General features: G+C 36.0%; 1 long non-coding RNA gene across 1 annotated transcript in view; it reads right to left on the bottom strand.

Moving 5' to 3' along the window:
• LOC115843966 (uncharacterized) overlaps positions 1-17,207 on the bottom strand; it is an 890,247-nt gene that overhangs the window by 393,029 nt on the left and 480,011 nt on the right. Inside the window, exon 5 of the long non-coding RNA XR_009560713.1 lies at positions 4,729-4,809. This is a non-coding gene — a long non-coding RNA (uncharacterized lncRNA). The remainder of the gene's footprint in view (positions 1-4,728; positions 4,810-17,207) is intronic.

The following is a 17,207-nucleotide window of genomic DNA, read 5'->3' as shown; positions in this document are numbered from 1 at the left end:
CCTAGAATACAAAATTCTGGTGACCAGAGGGGAACATGCTTCTAGGCCTCATAGGACGTCTCCTACTTAGGACCACTTCTCCAAGATTGGGAAATGGATCCTACCTATCACATAGAAATAAACACAGAGAATTGGGCAAAATGAGGAGACAGAAGAAAATGTTCCAAAGAAAGGAATAAGACATAATATCAGAAAAAGAACTAAGAGTGGAGATAAGAAACCTAACATGCACATGGACTGGAATAATTAATATTGTTAAAATGACCATACTACCCAAGGCAATCTACAGATTCAGTGCAATCCCTATCCAAATAACAATACCAAGGGCATTTTTCACAGTACTAGAACAACAAATAATTCTAAAATGTGTATGGAAACACAAATGACTCTGAATAGCCAAAATAACCTTGAGAAAGAAGAACAAAACTGAAGGTATCATGTTAACTGATTTCAAACTATACAACAAAGCTATAGTAATCAAAACAGTTATGGTACTGGCACAAAAACAGACACATAGACCAATGAAACAGAAGAGAGAGCCCAGAAACAATCCACACTTATGAGGCCTGTTAATCTAAGACAAACGAGGCAAGAATACAGAATAGGGAAATGACAGCCTCTTCAATAAATGGTGTTGGGAAAACTGAACAGCTACATGCAAAAGAATCAAACTGGTCTACTTGCTCAGACCATATACAAAAATGAAATGGATTAAAGACCTATATGTAAGACCCCAAACCATAAAACTCCTAGAAGAACATAGGCAGTAAGTTCTTTAACATCAGTCTTAGCAATATTTTTTCCAATATGTTTCCCCAGGCAAGGAAAAGGAAAATAAACAAATGGAACTTCATCAAAGTAAAAAGCTTCTACAGAGAAAAGGAAACCATCCACCAAACAAAAAGAGAACCTACTGAATGGAAGGAGATATTTGTAAACAATATATCTCTGATAAGGGGTTAATACCCAAAATATAAAAAGAAACTCACAACTCAACATCAAAAAAACAAACAACCACAATCGGGTTGAAAAATGGGAAGAGTAAACGAATAGATAGTTTTCCAAAGAAGACATGCAGATGGCTAACAGGCACATGAAAAAATGCTCAACATCACTAAACATCAGACAAATGCAAATCAAAACCATGTAAACTACCTCACACTTGTTAGAATGACTATCATCAAAAAGACAACAAATGACAAATGATGGTGAGGATGTGGAGAAAAGAAAGCTTTGTGCACTGTTGGTGGCAATGTAAATTAGTGCAGCCACTATGGAAAACAGTAGGTTTCTTAAAAAAATCAAAAATAGAACTACCGTATGATCCAGCAATTCCGCTTCTGGGTATTTTTTCAAAAAAAAAACCCAAAAACAATAATACAGAAAGTTACATGAACCTCATGTTCATTGCAGAATTATTTACAATAGCCAAGATATGGAAGTAACCTAAGTGTTCATTGATAGATGAATGGATAATGTAGACATGGTACAGACACACACACACACACACACACACACACACACACACACACACACAATGGAAGCCATAAAAAGAATGAAATCTAGCCATTTGCAACAACATGGATGGACCTACAGGGTATCATGTTAAGTGAAATAAGTCAGAGAAAGACAAATACTGGATGATTTCACTTATATGTGGAATCTAAAAACCAAAACAAACAAACAAACATAATAAAACAGAAACAGACTCATAGATACAGAGAACGAACTGGTGATTTTCAAAGGGGAAGTCGGTGAAGGCACAAGTGAAATAGGTGAGGGAGATTAAGAGGTACAAACTTGCAGTTATAAAATAAATAATTCATGCAGGAAAAAAGATAACTCATGTTCACAAATTGGAAGACTTAATATTATTAAGATGAAATTCTTCTCAAAGTGATCTACAGAGCAGACCATTGTAAAGTGAGCAGCATTCTAAAGTAGACAAATCCCCTACTTTTTCAAAGTGAAAAATCAAACCACCAGAGAAAAATGGATGACTATGTTTCAATCACATATCAGCTATATATTCTTTTGAATTGCAGTTGCAGATATGGGTTCCTATCTGTAGATTAGGATGGTCCTTCTACAGGCTATTGCTGTATTCCTTGTGTCTGGCTAAGGGACTACTTAGAATCACCTTCTGCACAGAGATTAGGAGAGTTACATCATTCTGATTTGACTTTATATTAACTTCTGTTGGGAAGTAGGGACATGGACCTCCTAACTATACTGACAACATAAATGATCTTTTCTCTTTCATTCCCCATATCCATTCTTATATTTGTCAATGCTTAGACCAATCATCTACATAATTGACTCAGTACCCTCCTTCCTTTTAATCAGCTTGCTGTAGTCTTGAGTGTAAACACTGACTATTCCATTTTCTAGTTGCTCATCCTAATAAAGTCTGAGATATGAAAGTAATCTGTACAGCTAAAGATGGCAAAGGGGGCCTCCAGTGAAGATGGTGGAGTAGATTCATGTTATTATAGCTTTGATAGGAAAATACAGAAAATCAAAAAGATATGGCTAAGCTCGACAAAGGGATCAATCATGCACCAAAAACAGAACTGAAATGTAATCAAGTGAGCAAAGCTGAAGTCACAGCACTTCAAGGCTCCAAGCCTGAAAGCAAGCACTGGTTTCCAGGAGTCAGAATAGTGAAGAGTGAGACTAAAATTGCTCTACTCATTATAAAGGACTGACAATGAGAAATACAAAATCTTTGGAAATGACCAATAGAAATACTAATTGGCAAATCTTGTGGGATACCGCTAAAATGGTATTTGGGACAAATTTATAGGAGTAAATGCATTTGTTAAAATAAAAAAAGTTGTAAAAAGGAAGCTATAAAATTAACAGAATATACCTATAGAAAAATGTAACAGAAGGAAGTAATGGAATAGAAAACAAATAGTACTGAGAATTAACAAAACCAAAATCTGGTTCCCTTAAAAAAATAAAAAGACTGGTAAGAGTTTCACAAAACTAATAAAGAGGGACAGAAGTCATGCATTAAAAAAAATTAGAAACCAAAAAGGAAATATAACTGCAGAGAAAACAGAGCTAAATAATCATAAGAATATATTATAAACAATATTATACCAATAAATTTAAAACCTTCAACAAAATGAATAATTGCTTAGAAAGTATAAATGACCAAAACTGACTGATAAAAACAGAAAGCCTGAATAAATCAATAACCATTAAATAAATTATATCAATAATAAAAAAATCACCAGGCAAAAAAATGACACTAGCCCCTAGTGATTTTAACAGGTGACTTTTATCAAAAATTCAAGGGAACATGAATCTCTATTTTATGTGAAATATTCAGAGAACAGAGAAGTAAAGAAAACCCTAAGCCACCACTCATTAGTAAAGTTGTATGGCAAAGGGAAGACATACACTACCATTGAGAATGTAAATAACTGCATGTACAAGTCTCCAACTTACGATGGTTCAACTTATGAGTTTTGACTTTAAGATAGTGCAAAAGTGATACGCATTCAGTAGGAACTGTACTTTGAATTTTGATCTTTTCCCAGGCTAGTGATATGCAGTGCAATACTCTCTTGTGATGCTGGGTGGCAGCAGCTCCCAGTCAGCCCGGAGATCACAAGGGGAAACAACCGATACATTTACAGCCATTCTGAACCCATACAACCATTCCGTTTTTCACTTTCAGTATATTATTCAACAAATTATATGAGATATTCAATACTTTATTATAAAATAGGCTTTGCATTAGATGATTTTGCCCAAATGTAGGCTAATGTAAGTGTTCTGAGCACTTTTAAGGTAGGCAAGGCTAAGCTATGATGTTTGGTAGGTTAGGTGTATTAAGTGTATATTCAACTTATGATATTTTCAACTAATGATGGATTTATCAGGATGTAACCCTATCATAATACGAGGAAGATCTGTACATTATTTGGATGGCAACTTGGCAACATCTAGCAAATCTGATGATAGATATACCCTTTGATCCAACAATATCAGTACTAGGTATAAAACTAGAGAAACACCTCACACGTTTGTAAAATATATCCCTACAATACTTTTTTCTTTTTCCTGTAGAGCTGTTAGAAATACCTAAAAAATCAAAAGAATCTAAAATCCATCAACAAGAGAACAAAGTGTGGAATATTCAAACAATGGAACATAGTAATTAAAATGCAAGAAGTAGAGCTACTTGTATCAGTATGGATTTAAGCTCAAAAACATAAGTTTGAGCAACAAAATTAGGTTGCAGAATGATAGAATGATACTATTTATATGCAATTTATACACAATTTTAAAACATGCAAATAAATCTTATAAATTGGTATAGATACATGCATATGTATGAAAGTATATAAAATGAAGGCTGTTGGTCACCTCGAGGGAATAAGTGAAAGTAATAGGAACAGGAAAAACATCTCTCATATTTTACTTCTTTTACAAAATATCTGGATAAAATACCAAAAAATGGTAAGGCTTAGTGGTAAGCACAAAAATATTGATTTAGTTGTCATCTATTCCTTTCTAACAGCTAGATACATCTCAGAACTTTTAAAAAAGAGGGGAAAACACACAAGAATCATTGATATGGACTGTATGTAAGTCAAAGCATGGCGCTTGACAATTAGATATACTGGGTATATTTGATGAATGAGTGAATGAATGAATGAACTAACCTATAAAACTCAGCCATATAAATTAAAATTATTCCTCTTATCTTACCTTTATCACCCACAGGTCTTAACTTTATGTCTTCCATCTTGCATAAACAATATCTTTAGGAGGCACTCTAATTGAAGAAATCTGGAAACAGAAGTAAGAAAGAAAAATGAATCCTTTGCCATTTCGCACTGAGTAACTGGCATCTCTACCACAGCACCCTTCCTTTGGAATAGTGATTTCTTTTTTTTTAATTTCCTACTGGGTTGTTCTATAGATTCCTCTGATTCTGATTCAAACACAAGTATTATTGTCTGAAACACGTTCTAAACCTCTCTCTTGAAGTGTGAGAACAAAATTGGATGTTCTTTATTAAAGGACATTAATGCATCACAGGAAAGAAAATTAACTCATACAACAATGACCTATTTCTCTTTTGTCAATAAATTCTGTCATCTTATTTATTACTGCACTGCTAAAGAGCTGCAAGTTTAAAAAAAGATATAATTATCATACTTCAATGCTGATTCGTTTCTCAAGATGACAAAAAAAAAGAGGGCTTCAAAATGGCTGCTATAACTGTAAATAAATCGAAAATATTCTTCTAAAGATGTTGAAAACCATACCTCATAACAAATGTTATTGTCTTGCAAAGGTAGTCTTAAAACAATAGATCACAGATATTCAGAGATAAAAAAGGAACATAAAAAGTCTAAATCTCTTTGTGTATGTGTGTGTAATATATCTGCTTTTCTTTCTCTTTCCAGTTTGACAATCTTTTTTTCTTTTTCATTGAAGTGTAGATGATTTACAATGTTGTGTTAATTTCAGGTGTACAGCAAAGTGATTCAGTTATACGTGCATATATATCTATTTCTTTTTGGATTCTTTTCTCTTATAGGTTATTACAAAACACTGACTATAGTTCCCTATGCTATACGTCAGTCCTTCTTGGTGATCTATTTATATATAGTAGTGTGTATATGTTAATCCCAAACGCCTAATTTATTCCTCCCTGCCCTTCCCCTTTGGCAACCATAAGTTTGTTTTCTATATCTGTGGATCTATTTCTGTTTTGTGTATAAGTTCATTAGTATCCTTTTTTTACATTCTACATATAAGTGATATATGATATTTGTCTTTGTCTGGCATACTTCACTTAGTATGATAATCTCTAAGTCCATCCATGTTGCTGCAAATGGCATTATTTCAATCTTTTCTTTTAAATTTTTATTGGGGTATAGTTGATTTACAATGTTGTGTTAGTTTCAGGTGTATAGCAAAGTGAATCAGTTATACATATACATATATCCACTCTTTTTTAGATTCTTTTCCCATATAGTCATTACAGAGTATTGAGTAGAGTTCCCTGTGCTATACAGCAGGTTCTTATTAGTTATCTATTTTATATGTAGTAGTGTGTATATGTCAATCCCAATATCCCAATTTATCCCACCTCTCCCCTTTCCCCCCAGTAACCATAAGTTTGTTTTCTACATCTGTGACTCTATTTCTGTCATTCTTTTTTATGTTAATCAAAGCTAAATACCTTCTTTTCCAAAGATAATATGGGGCCCAGTGAAGGAAAGTGACTTGCCTTAAATCATCCATCCATTTAGTGGCAAAGTCTGGATCAGAATATTAGCCTCCTGATCCCTGGTTTAGTGCACTTTTCACAAATGTCTTATTCATAGTTATAACCATTTATTATTAGTTTTGAAAATTCAATGAGTGAAGAGGGCAGCCAGCAAGTATGCACTGTTGGAAGTACAGCACTGCATTTCAGACATTTAACTTCAATATAATCTGGGACTCAATTCAATTCATGCAGCACACAGAATAGAGTTTGGGCATCAATTTAAACTAAAGTAACCAGCTAGCTCCCAGAATAGTAGAAACAAACCTGGGCAATTTTACAGGCCTTTCATCAAAGAAAAAGTTCATTGAGGCTTCAGGGAAGAATGGAAATTTTGACTCATTTCTTAACTTCAGAAATCTAACCCATGGTTCATTTGGTTGTATCTTCTCTCTATTTCTTTACTGTAGCAAATTTACTTTAAGAATGTAAAGGACCTTTTACTGGTCTCAAGCCTAGAAACACAGACACACACACATGCACACACAAACACACATACACAGAGAGTTGTCATATCAATTGTCTGATCTTATGCTTGTAAGGATTAAGGAGATATATCTAAATAGTCATAGTACTAGAAAGCTATTTTTTATTGGCCTTTGCTTAGTGTGATAAGTGTATTATCATGCAAGGGCACAATTATTATATCCAAAAAGAAGTGATGGGGTGAATGTGAATCTTCACGGCAATAGCATTTGCCTAAGATAAAATGTGGAGAGGAAAAGTAATGGCTATCCCTTAACATCAGTGCATCAGAGCCTGGGTTGCTTTGTCTGACACTGAGATGAAATGAGCCAGCGAGTCATACAGTTATATCAATACAGGAGCTTTTGATTAGGGAAAACCAAGTAAGGCTCAGTGACCAAAACAGCAGCCACCTGCAGCCTATGGGGTCTAGGCACACGTCTAATGTAGAAATCCAAGAATCTTTCAAAAAAAAACTTCTCTAAAAATCTAGGAATCTCTACAGACTAAAAACAAACAAACAAACAAACAAAATAGGAATATGGAAATTTAAGATTATTTTATAAAATCCTCCATTTACATGCTCATTGATCGCACACTCCTGGCTACAGGAATGCACTACTCAGTCTACCCTCTGAGTGACATCAACCTAGGGTGCCAAGAGGTGCTTTAGTGAGTATAAATAATGACTTATTGGAAAGAGACTGAGTATGAGATTTTATACTAAGGTTTCCTCAATATGATGAGATTTTTTCTAGGTCCAAAATAAATGTGAAATTAATTGGGAACTTCAAAAATTTAGAGAGTGTTTCACCAATGAAAGAATTATGAGGGCCTAAGTAAAGGTAAAATAGAAGCTGTGAAACTGAAATCTAGCAAACTGAGGTACATTTTTCAAAAGAAAATCCTCTGGTGCACATAAGTGCACAGAAATAAGGCACTTTCATGTTCAACTTTTAAATAGATGACCATGTCACAAGCAATCTGAGCCAAGACCCAGCCAGACATATCACATGTGGTAAGAAGCCTATAAGATGCAGTTAACTGTTTTACAGTGAATACTTCATTCTGAGATTATCAGTGCTTCTTTGTATGTTTCAATATCATCATGCAATCACAAGGTCAAAGGAAACTCATTGATATATAACGGCATTGCTGAATAAATGTTTTGGCTGAATTTTTTTGGCAAGATATACAGGTGTGAAGGAAAAAAGAGCAAAAACAAAACTAACAGACTATTTAATTGATCCCTGTTCATCAAACCTGTACTTTCATCCATTCTCAGTTAACACAAAGGGATACATTACTACTTACATGCTTTTTAAAATCCCATCACTTTCAATAACTCACACTTGTTACTGCTTTGAGGAGCTTTTACCATTATTCACTCTCAACAAGAACTAGAACACTGTCCTAGATTTTCTTATCAATTATATGACTAACCAAAAACTGGGTATTAGAGTTCAGTGTAGAAGATATTCTGGTTAATCAAACTTCCCCATATATGTTGTGTAATTACTGGCTGTAGGCCCCATCTGTCAGTAATGGAACCGTCATAACTGATGAGGTTACAGGTATTGTTTTTCTTCTGAAATGGCAAACTATCTTTAAAGTACCTGTCCACTAGATTTAACAACATGGTGCACACAGCAAATACATTATTTCAGCATCGGGCTTGTATAAGAACCCCTTAGAGGTTTTAAGAACTCTATTAAGGACTGGCAAGTAAATCTTTGGTTAAACCAGACATAAGAAAGGTAGGTAAAGCCATTCTCTTTAAGAGGACTATTTGGTGTAGAACTGTGTGTGTAGTAATATAGTTATAACAAAGGTATTTTGTGTTCCCGACATTACTATTAACAAGCAACTCAAAGATGTGAATTGCTCCACATCTTTTCTAGGTAGGTGAAGATCTAGCACACAGGAATAATTTTTATTTCTCCTTTAGCTGGTCATCCCCCAACCAATTTCTTTAATAATGACTCCCAAACTTCCATTTTATTCTATATTTGCATAAAAATAAATCAGATACGAAGCTTAAAAAATAGGTCAGTGCAGTTCCCCTAAAAACTGTACTTTTATATGAATGGTGAAACCAGTGTTTCCAGATCTCCTGATCTTCCTCAAGTAAAACAGAGGTTCACAACATGGGGATCCAGGGTAGGCTTCAGGAGGGCCATGTTTTCCTAGAAATTGTATGCAAAGTTGTGAGTATGTGTGTGTTTGCATGTATGCATACATATTTGCAGTTTTCTCAATAGTAGATTCATATATTTCATCAAGTTCCCAAAAAGATACATGAGGCCAAAAAAAAAAAAAAGTGAAGAAGTATAAATAGTTCAGAGACCCAGCTGAGAACATGGTATGGTTTCCATATGGTTGTCACTTAGAACACATGCAGTTAAAAAGTTAAGGGCATGTGCTATAGAGTCAGAAAAACCTAGTACAAGGCCCTGCTTCACCACAATGTGATATTGGGCAAGTTACTTAGTCTCTCTGAGCCATAGCTTCCTATACTTAGTATACAAATAATAATTGTACCTAACACATAAGTTGCTCTGAGGATTAAATGAGATAAAGTACACATAGTCCTATGGGCTGCACACGTTAAGTGTTGAATAAACAGTTGGTATGACTGGGGAGGCTTTAAAACAATATCACTGAGAAACATTCATATGTCTAAACTTTTCATAGTGGACATATTGTCATAAATTCAAATATCAAAATCAAAACTGCCAAACTTCTCCTTGGTTAATCAGGGTCTTCTTCCCAGATTCTTCCTACACCTTTCATAAAGTCAGACTTAAATGAAGAATCAGATCTGATATAAGCCATATCTGAAATATATACATTTTCATTATGGATGATTCATTTGACAGAAAAACAACAATATACTGTGGTTTGTACATAAGTTATGCATATACATGGTTTCAAAAGTTCAAAGAATTACATCATTACCTGTCCAATGAATCTTTTCTTTGCCCAGTTTTCTTTTAGATTATTAGACTTTTACTTTCTATTTTTTAATTAAGGTCTCCATCTATCAGGGATAGCAATCTCCTAAAAGTATTACAAATATTTTCTCAGTTGGTTTTCTTTTGACATTGTTCATGGTTTTTATTTTACTTTATTTTTGGAGGATATGAGTTTTGTTTACCTAGAAAAGTCAGTAAAAATTTCATTTATGACATCTGTAGTTCCTCTCTCACCTAAAGATTTTTTTGAAAACCACTAAACTTCCTTCTAATAGTACTATAATTTATTTCTTGACATTTATATCATCATTCCATCTTGAATTAATTTTGTATATGTGTGTGAGATAAGGATATATATTTATTTTTCTCCACATGGATAACAAATTATGCCAACACCATTATTTTGGAGAACCATCATTTCCATACAAAATTAAAAGACAATATTTGTCAAATATTAAGTTCCAATATACTCACGTTTGTTTCTGGATTTGATGATGCCCTCCAGTTTCTATTGTTAAAGAAAACCAGAGCCTGACAGTGGTTAAAGCAGTAAAAATAGATTTTATTCAAGACTATTGCAATAAGGGAAAAGAAACCTCAGTATAGAACTGGGTTCAGTTCCAAATACACAAAGGGCAAGTGAGGATTTATAGGAAGGAGCAGGTTGTGGGGTGGGAGGGGGCTTGATGGATACAAAATTACTAAGATGAGACATCAAGGATCGGGGAATTCTCGCTATACTGACCTAATAGGATATTTGGTGAAGGCAGCCCAGGGTGAAGAGATATCACCTTGGTTATGGTGGGAAATGAGGAAGTTGGTCAGCTATCAAGGGTGGCGGACTCTCTCTAAACTGACTTAGCAGGATTCTTTCTAAAACTGGGCAATGCAGGCCCAATGAGGAGGGACACTAAAGCCCAAATTCAAGCCCTCATTGAGAAGAGGGCTTAGAGGAGCCTGACTAAAGTTTGGTCAAGGAGAGCATCAAGGTAGACAGATAATATCTATCTATCATCTATCCATCTATTCTGATGGTTTTATTAATATCCAACAAAGCTAATCCCCATGAAGCATTCTTATTTTCATAGGTTTCTTAAATATTCTCAGGCACTAATTCTTCCATTTGAACTTAAACAATTCCATCTGATTTCAATTTAAAAAAACATTCAGAATACTGTGTGTGTGTGTGTGTGTGTGTGCGCGCGTGCACGCACATGTGTGCCTACACGTGTTTTGGTATATTACATTTGTATGGGATATAACTGAAATTTTTAAATATTCTTTTTATACAGAAACACAGTATAGCTTTCCATTTTGGGAGACTTATTTTAAATCCTTCAACAAGAAGTTATAGCTATCTTCACGTAGGTCCTATAGTTTCTTTATTAGATTTAATCTCAGGTATTTCATATTTTTGTAATTATTATGAATATGATATATTTCCATTTGGTTTTCTAACTGCTTATTCCTAGTATAAACGAAAACTATTTATTTTCTGTGGTTACAGTTTATCCTTTTACTCTATAAAATTATCTTGTAAACACTTCTATGTTTTGTAATCTTTTGGATTTTCTAGGCATACAATTGCATGACATGGGACTTCCCTGGTGGCATAATGATTAAGAATCTGCCTGCCAATGCAGGGATCAAGGGTTCAATCCCTGGTCCAGGAAGATCCCACATGCCGCAGAGCAACTGGGCCTGTGCACCACAACTACTGAGCCCATGTGCCGCATCTACTGAAGCCCGCGTGCCTAGAGCCCGTGCCCCGCAACAAGAGAAGCCACCACAGTGAGAAACCTGCACACCACAACTAAGAGTACCCCCGCTCGCCGCAACTAGAGAAAGCCCATGCACAGCAATGAAGACCCAACACAGTCAAAAAATAAATAAAATTTTTTTAAAAATCATTTTAAAAGAACAATTGCATGAAATGCTTATATATGTCTCTTTATTTCCAAAATTTGTATCACTTGTTCACTGTCTCAGTGCATTAGCCAGATCTCCAAAATAATATTTACTACTGCTTAAAATGAGCATTCCTGACTTGATCCTAAATTTAATGGGAATTTAATGATTTTTTAGTATACCTCATTTTACAATAATTCTTCTATGGTTTATGTTAAGTAGTTTTACCATGATAATGTGTTTCTAGTCCAAATATACCCAGAGATGGTCTTAGAAATGCTGGTTGAATTTTAGTAAATAGCATTTACACATTTACTGATTTAACTATATGGTCTTTCTCCTTCAGTTTTGGGGGCTAATGAATTATGTTCATAGATTTCCTCATGTTGAAGCATCTTTATTTCCCTAGAATAAATTGTTTGCAATTATGGTGTATTATTCCTTTAATGAACTGATTCAATTTGTTAGTATTTCATTTAGAATCTGGAATTACAAGAATAAGGAACATTGGTCTGTAGAACATTAGAAATAATTCCCATGCCATAGCTCAAATAAAAAAAAATCAGAAACTCTTTGGTGGGGCCTAGGCATGAGCATTTTTCAAAAGCTCTCCAAATAATTATATTGTCCACCCAGCATTGAGAACCACTGACCTACTTTTCTTTTCTTGTGTTTATCAGTTTTGATATTATGGTTATCTGCAAAAAATCAATCAGGGAAATTTTACCTTTTTGAAATAACAGGAATGATTTGTAAAATGGGAGCTTTCTACTTTTGAATTTTTTGTAAAAACGATTTGGACCTGTTGCCTTTTGAAGAGAAATTCAAATTGGTCAATTAATGAAACACCAGATGCCCAGCACCTAGAGAGCCTGGAACCCCCAGTAAGTTACAAACCCTCCTTTTTGGGAGAAGCTATTAAGCCAATGGGAGGTTGGATTGTGGAGTTGCCCTTGCAACTGCCTTTTGGGTAAAAGTGGTCCCCAGGTAGCCCAGAAATCCAAAAAGAGCTCCCTGTGGCATTCTTGGACCACCCACTCGCTACCCAAATGGGATCACACTATGCTGTGGCTTACTATTTTCATTTAATAACATATCTTAGATATCATCCCATATCTGCATAAGCAGATCTAACTCATTTTTCTACTGCTGCATTATATTACTATACCATAATTTATTTAACTAATTCCCTATTGATGGACATTTAAGTTTTTCAGTTTACTATTACTGCAGATAAGACTGCAATAAACATCCCTGTGGGCATATGTGGCACACTTTTACGAGTGTATCATTTAGTTAAAATCTTAATAGTGGAATTGAGAAAGTCAAGTAGTTTTGAATTTTAATAGATATTACAAAATTGCTTTCTAAAAATGCTGTCCCAATTTATACTACTATCATACATAGAGCAACTGCTTCCAATAATAGGTATTATGTTTTTTAATCATGATTTTTATTAATCTTTTCAAATCTGATACATGAGACATGGAATCACATTATTGTTTTACTTTGCATTTCTTTAATTATGAACAAAGTTGAGCATCATTCCATATGTCTCTTCTAAACTTATATTTCCTTTACTGTAAGCAGCCTATTTCTATCCATAGCCAATTTTATTATTTTGTTGTCCATCATTTTGCTTATTGGTATATAGGTGTATCTTGTAAATTAAAAAAATTGCCCTCTATGATATGTATAGCAATTGTTTTCCCAGTTTGATTTTCAGACTTTGTTCACTTTTGCACTACAACGTATTTTAATTTTTTGTATCTTAATTTTTATATAGTCAAATGTATGGCTTTTGGGTTTTATGCCCTAGTCATAAAGGTCTACCAAACTTCAAGATTATAAATACATAAATTCACTCTTTTTTTGTTTTCAGTACTTTCATGATTTATCTTGTGTTTTAAGTATTTGATTCATCTGAAATTTGTTTTGGTGCAAACCAAGAGGTAAGAATCAAAGTTTCTCTCTTTTCCTCTTGTCTCAAAACTATTTATCCTTTCTCTGCTGCTGAGAAATGACAGCTTTAATATATATCAAATTTCCATATATTATTTTGGTCTATTTATGGACTCTTTATTGTAATCCATTTATTTCTTGCCTAGTTCTTCTCCAGTGCCCAGCTGTGTTAATTATTGCAGCTTCAAAATATGTATTAATATGTAGTAGGAATTCTCATGTAGTTTATATCATGTCTACATACACCTACTGAGGAAATTCAATTTTTTAAAAGATTTAATGCAGCAAAACAAGTTTTATTTCTCTGTTTTACAGTACGCCAAATAATTAGCTTAATTTTATAAACTTTTCAACCAACCATTTTGTTTGACATCATATATAATTAACATCCTCAAGTATATTGATCCTTTATACAGTCCGCATATACAATTTATCACTTCTAATATCAACATTAATCTTATTTTATTCTGTTTTACTTCTGGAGAGCTCCTTAAGTGAGTTACAGTCTTACATATGTTGATGTGTAGAGCCAAAATGTTAAGACCTACAATTTCCTTTATATCAGTTACTATAAAGCAATTCTGAATTCCAATTGTCAGGTGTCCTGGAAGGAAAATTAATACCTAGTTATGATGCATAAGTTTGCCTATATATGATATTAAATTTATATAATAATCTTACTTAAATACAAGAGATGTCACTACCTTAAATATTTTCAGTCATCCAAAATGGACCATGTTGAATCACTCATCAAAAATACCAATATTGGGAGAGGTGAAGATGGCAGAAGAGTAAGATGCGGAGATCACCTTCCTCCCCACAGATACATCAGAAATACATCTACACATGGAACAACTCCTACAGAACAAATACTGAACGCTGGCAGAAGACCTCAGACCTCCCAAAAGGCAAGAAACTCCCCAAGTACCTGGGTAGCGCAAAAGAAAAAAGAATAAACAGAGACAAAAGAATAGGGACGGGACCTGCACCAGTGGGAGGGAGCTGTGAAGGAGGAAAGGTTTCCACACACTAGGAAGCCCCTTCGCGGGCGGACACTGTGGGTGGCGGAGGTGGGGAGCTTCGGGGCCGTGGAGGAGAGCGCAGCCACAGGGGTGTGGAGGGCAAAGTGGAGAGATTCCCGCAAAGAGGATCGGTGCCGACCAGCACTCAACAGCCCGAGAGGCTTGTCTGCTCACCTGCTGGGGCGAGAGGGGCTGGGAGCTGAGGCTTGGGCTTCGGTCGGAGTGCAGGGAGAGGACTGGCAGCGTGAACACAGCCTGAAGGGGTTAGTGCACCATGGCTAGCTGGGAGGGAGTCCGGGAAAAAGTCTGGACCTGCTGAAGAGGCAAGACACTTTTTCTTCCCTCTTTGTTTCCTGGTGCGCGAGGAATAGGGAATAAGAGCACTGCTTAAAGGAGCTCCAGAGACAGGCGCGAGCCGCGGCTAACAGCATGGAGCCCAGAGAGGGGCATGAGACGCTAAGGCTGCTGCTGCCGCCACCAAGAAGACTGTGTGCGAGCACAGGTCACTCTCCACACCTCCCTTCTGGGGAGCCTGTGCACTCCACAGCTGCCAGGGTCCCGGGATCCAGGGATAACTTCCCTGGAAGAACGCACGGCGCGCCTCAGGCTGGTGCAACGTCATGACAGCCTCTGCCGCCGCAGGCTCGCTCGACATCTGTACCCCACCCTCCCCCAGGCCTGAGTGAGCCAGAGCCTTCGAATCAGCGGCTCCTTTAACCCCGTCCTGTCTGAGCAAAGAACAGACACCCTCCAATGACCTACACGCAGAGGTGGGGCCAAATCCAAAGCTGAAACCTGGGAGCTGTGCGAACAAAGAAGACAGAGAAATCTCTCCGAGCAGTCTCAGAAGCAGTGGATTAAATCTCCACAATCAACATGAGGTACCCTGCATCTGTGGAATACCTGAATAGACAACGAATCATCCCAAATTGAGGAGGTGGGTTTTGAGAGCAAGATTTATTATTTTTTCCCCTTTTCCTCTTTTTGTGAGTGTGTACGTGTATGCTTCTGTGAGAGATTTTGTCTGTATAGCTTTGCTTTCACCATTTGTCCTAGGGTTCTATCTGTCCGTTTTTTTTTTTAATTTAAAAAGAATTTTGATTTTAATAACTATTTCTTTATTTTAATAATTTTATTTTATTTTACTTTACTTTATTTTATTTTATTTTATCCTCTTTCTTTCTTTCTACTTTTTCTCCCTTTTATTCTGAGCTGTGTGGATGAAAGGCTCTTGGTGCTCGAACCAGGAGTCAGTGCTGTGCCTCTGAGGTGGGAGAACAAACTTCAGGACACTGGTCCACAAGAGACCTCCCAGCTCCACATAATATCAAACGGTGAAAATTTCCCAGAGATCTCCATCTCAACACAAACACACAGCTTCACACAATGACCAGCAAGCTACAGTGCTAGACACCCTATGCCAAACAACTAGCAAGACAGGAACACAAACCCACCCATTAGCAGAGAGGCTTCCTAAAATCATAATAAGTCCAGAAACACCCCAAAGCACACCACCAGACATGGACCTGCCCACCAGAAAGACAAGATCCAGCCTCATCCACCAGAACACAGGCACTAGTCCCCTCCACCAGGAAGCCTACACAACCCACTTAACCAACGTTAGCCACTGGGGACAGACACCAAAAACAATGGGAACTACGAACCTGCAGCCTGCAAAAAGGAGACCCCAAACACATTAAGATAAGCAAAATGAGAAGACAGAAAAACACACAGCAGATGAAGGAGCAAGATAAAAACGCACCAGACCTAACAAATGAAGAGGAAATAGGCAGTCTACGTGAAAAAGAATTCAGAGTGATGATAGTAAAGATGATCCAAAATCTTGGAAACAGAATAGAGAAAATGCAAGAAACATTTAACAAGGAGCTAGAAGAACTAAAGATGAAACAAGCAAAGATGAAAAACACAATAAATGAAATTAAAAATACTCTAGAAGGGATCAATAGCAGAATAACTGAGGCAGAAGAAAGGATAAGTGACCTCGAAGATAAAATAGTGGAAATAACTACTGCAGAGCAGAATAAAGAGAAAAGAATGAAAAGACAGTCTCAGAGACCTCTGGGACAACATCAAATGTACCAACATTCGAACTATAGGGGTTCCAGAAGAAGAAGAGAAAAAGAAAGGGACTGAGAAAATATTTGAAGAGATTATAGTTGAAAACTTCCCTAATATGGGAAAGGAAATAGTTAATCAAGTCCAGGAAGCACAGAGAGTCCCATACAGGATAAATCCAAGGAGAAACATGCCAAGACACATATTAATCAAACTGTCAAAAATTAAATACACAGAAAACATATTAAAAGCAGCAAGGGAAAAACAACAAATAACACACAAGGGAATCCCCATAAGGTTAACAGCTGAACTTTCAGCAGAAACTCTGCAAGCCAGAAGGGACTGGCAGGACATATTTAAAGTGATGAAGGAGAAAAACCTACAACCAAGATTACTCTACCCAGCAAGGATCTCATTCAGATTTGATGGAGAAATTAAAACCTTTACAGACAAGCAAAAGCTGAGAGAGTTCAGCACCACCAAACCAGCTTTACAACA

The sequence above is a fragment of the Globicephala melas genome, chromosome X (assembly GCF_963455315.2).
Source record: "Globicephala melas chromosome X, mGloMel1.2, whole genome shotgun sequence".
In the NCBI taxonomy this organism is placed as follows: Eukaryota; Metazoa; Chordata; class Mammalia; order Artiodactyla; family Delphinidae; genus Globicephala; species Globicephala melas.
The sequence above is the reverse complement of the archived record's forward strand: the minus strand, read 5'-3'. Positions and strand labels throughout refer to the sequence as shown.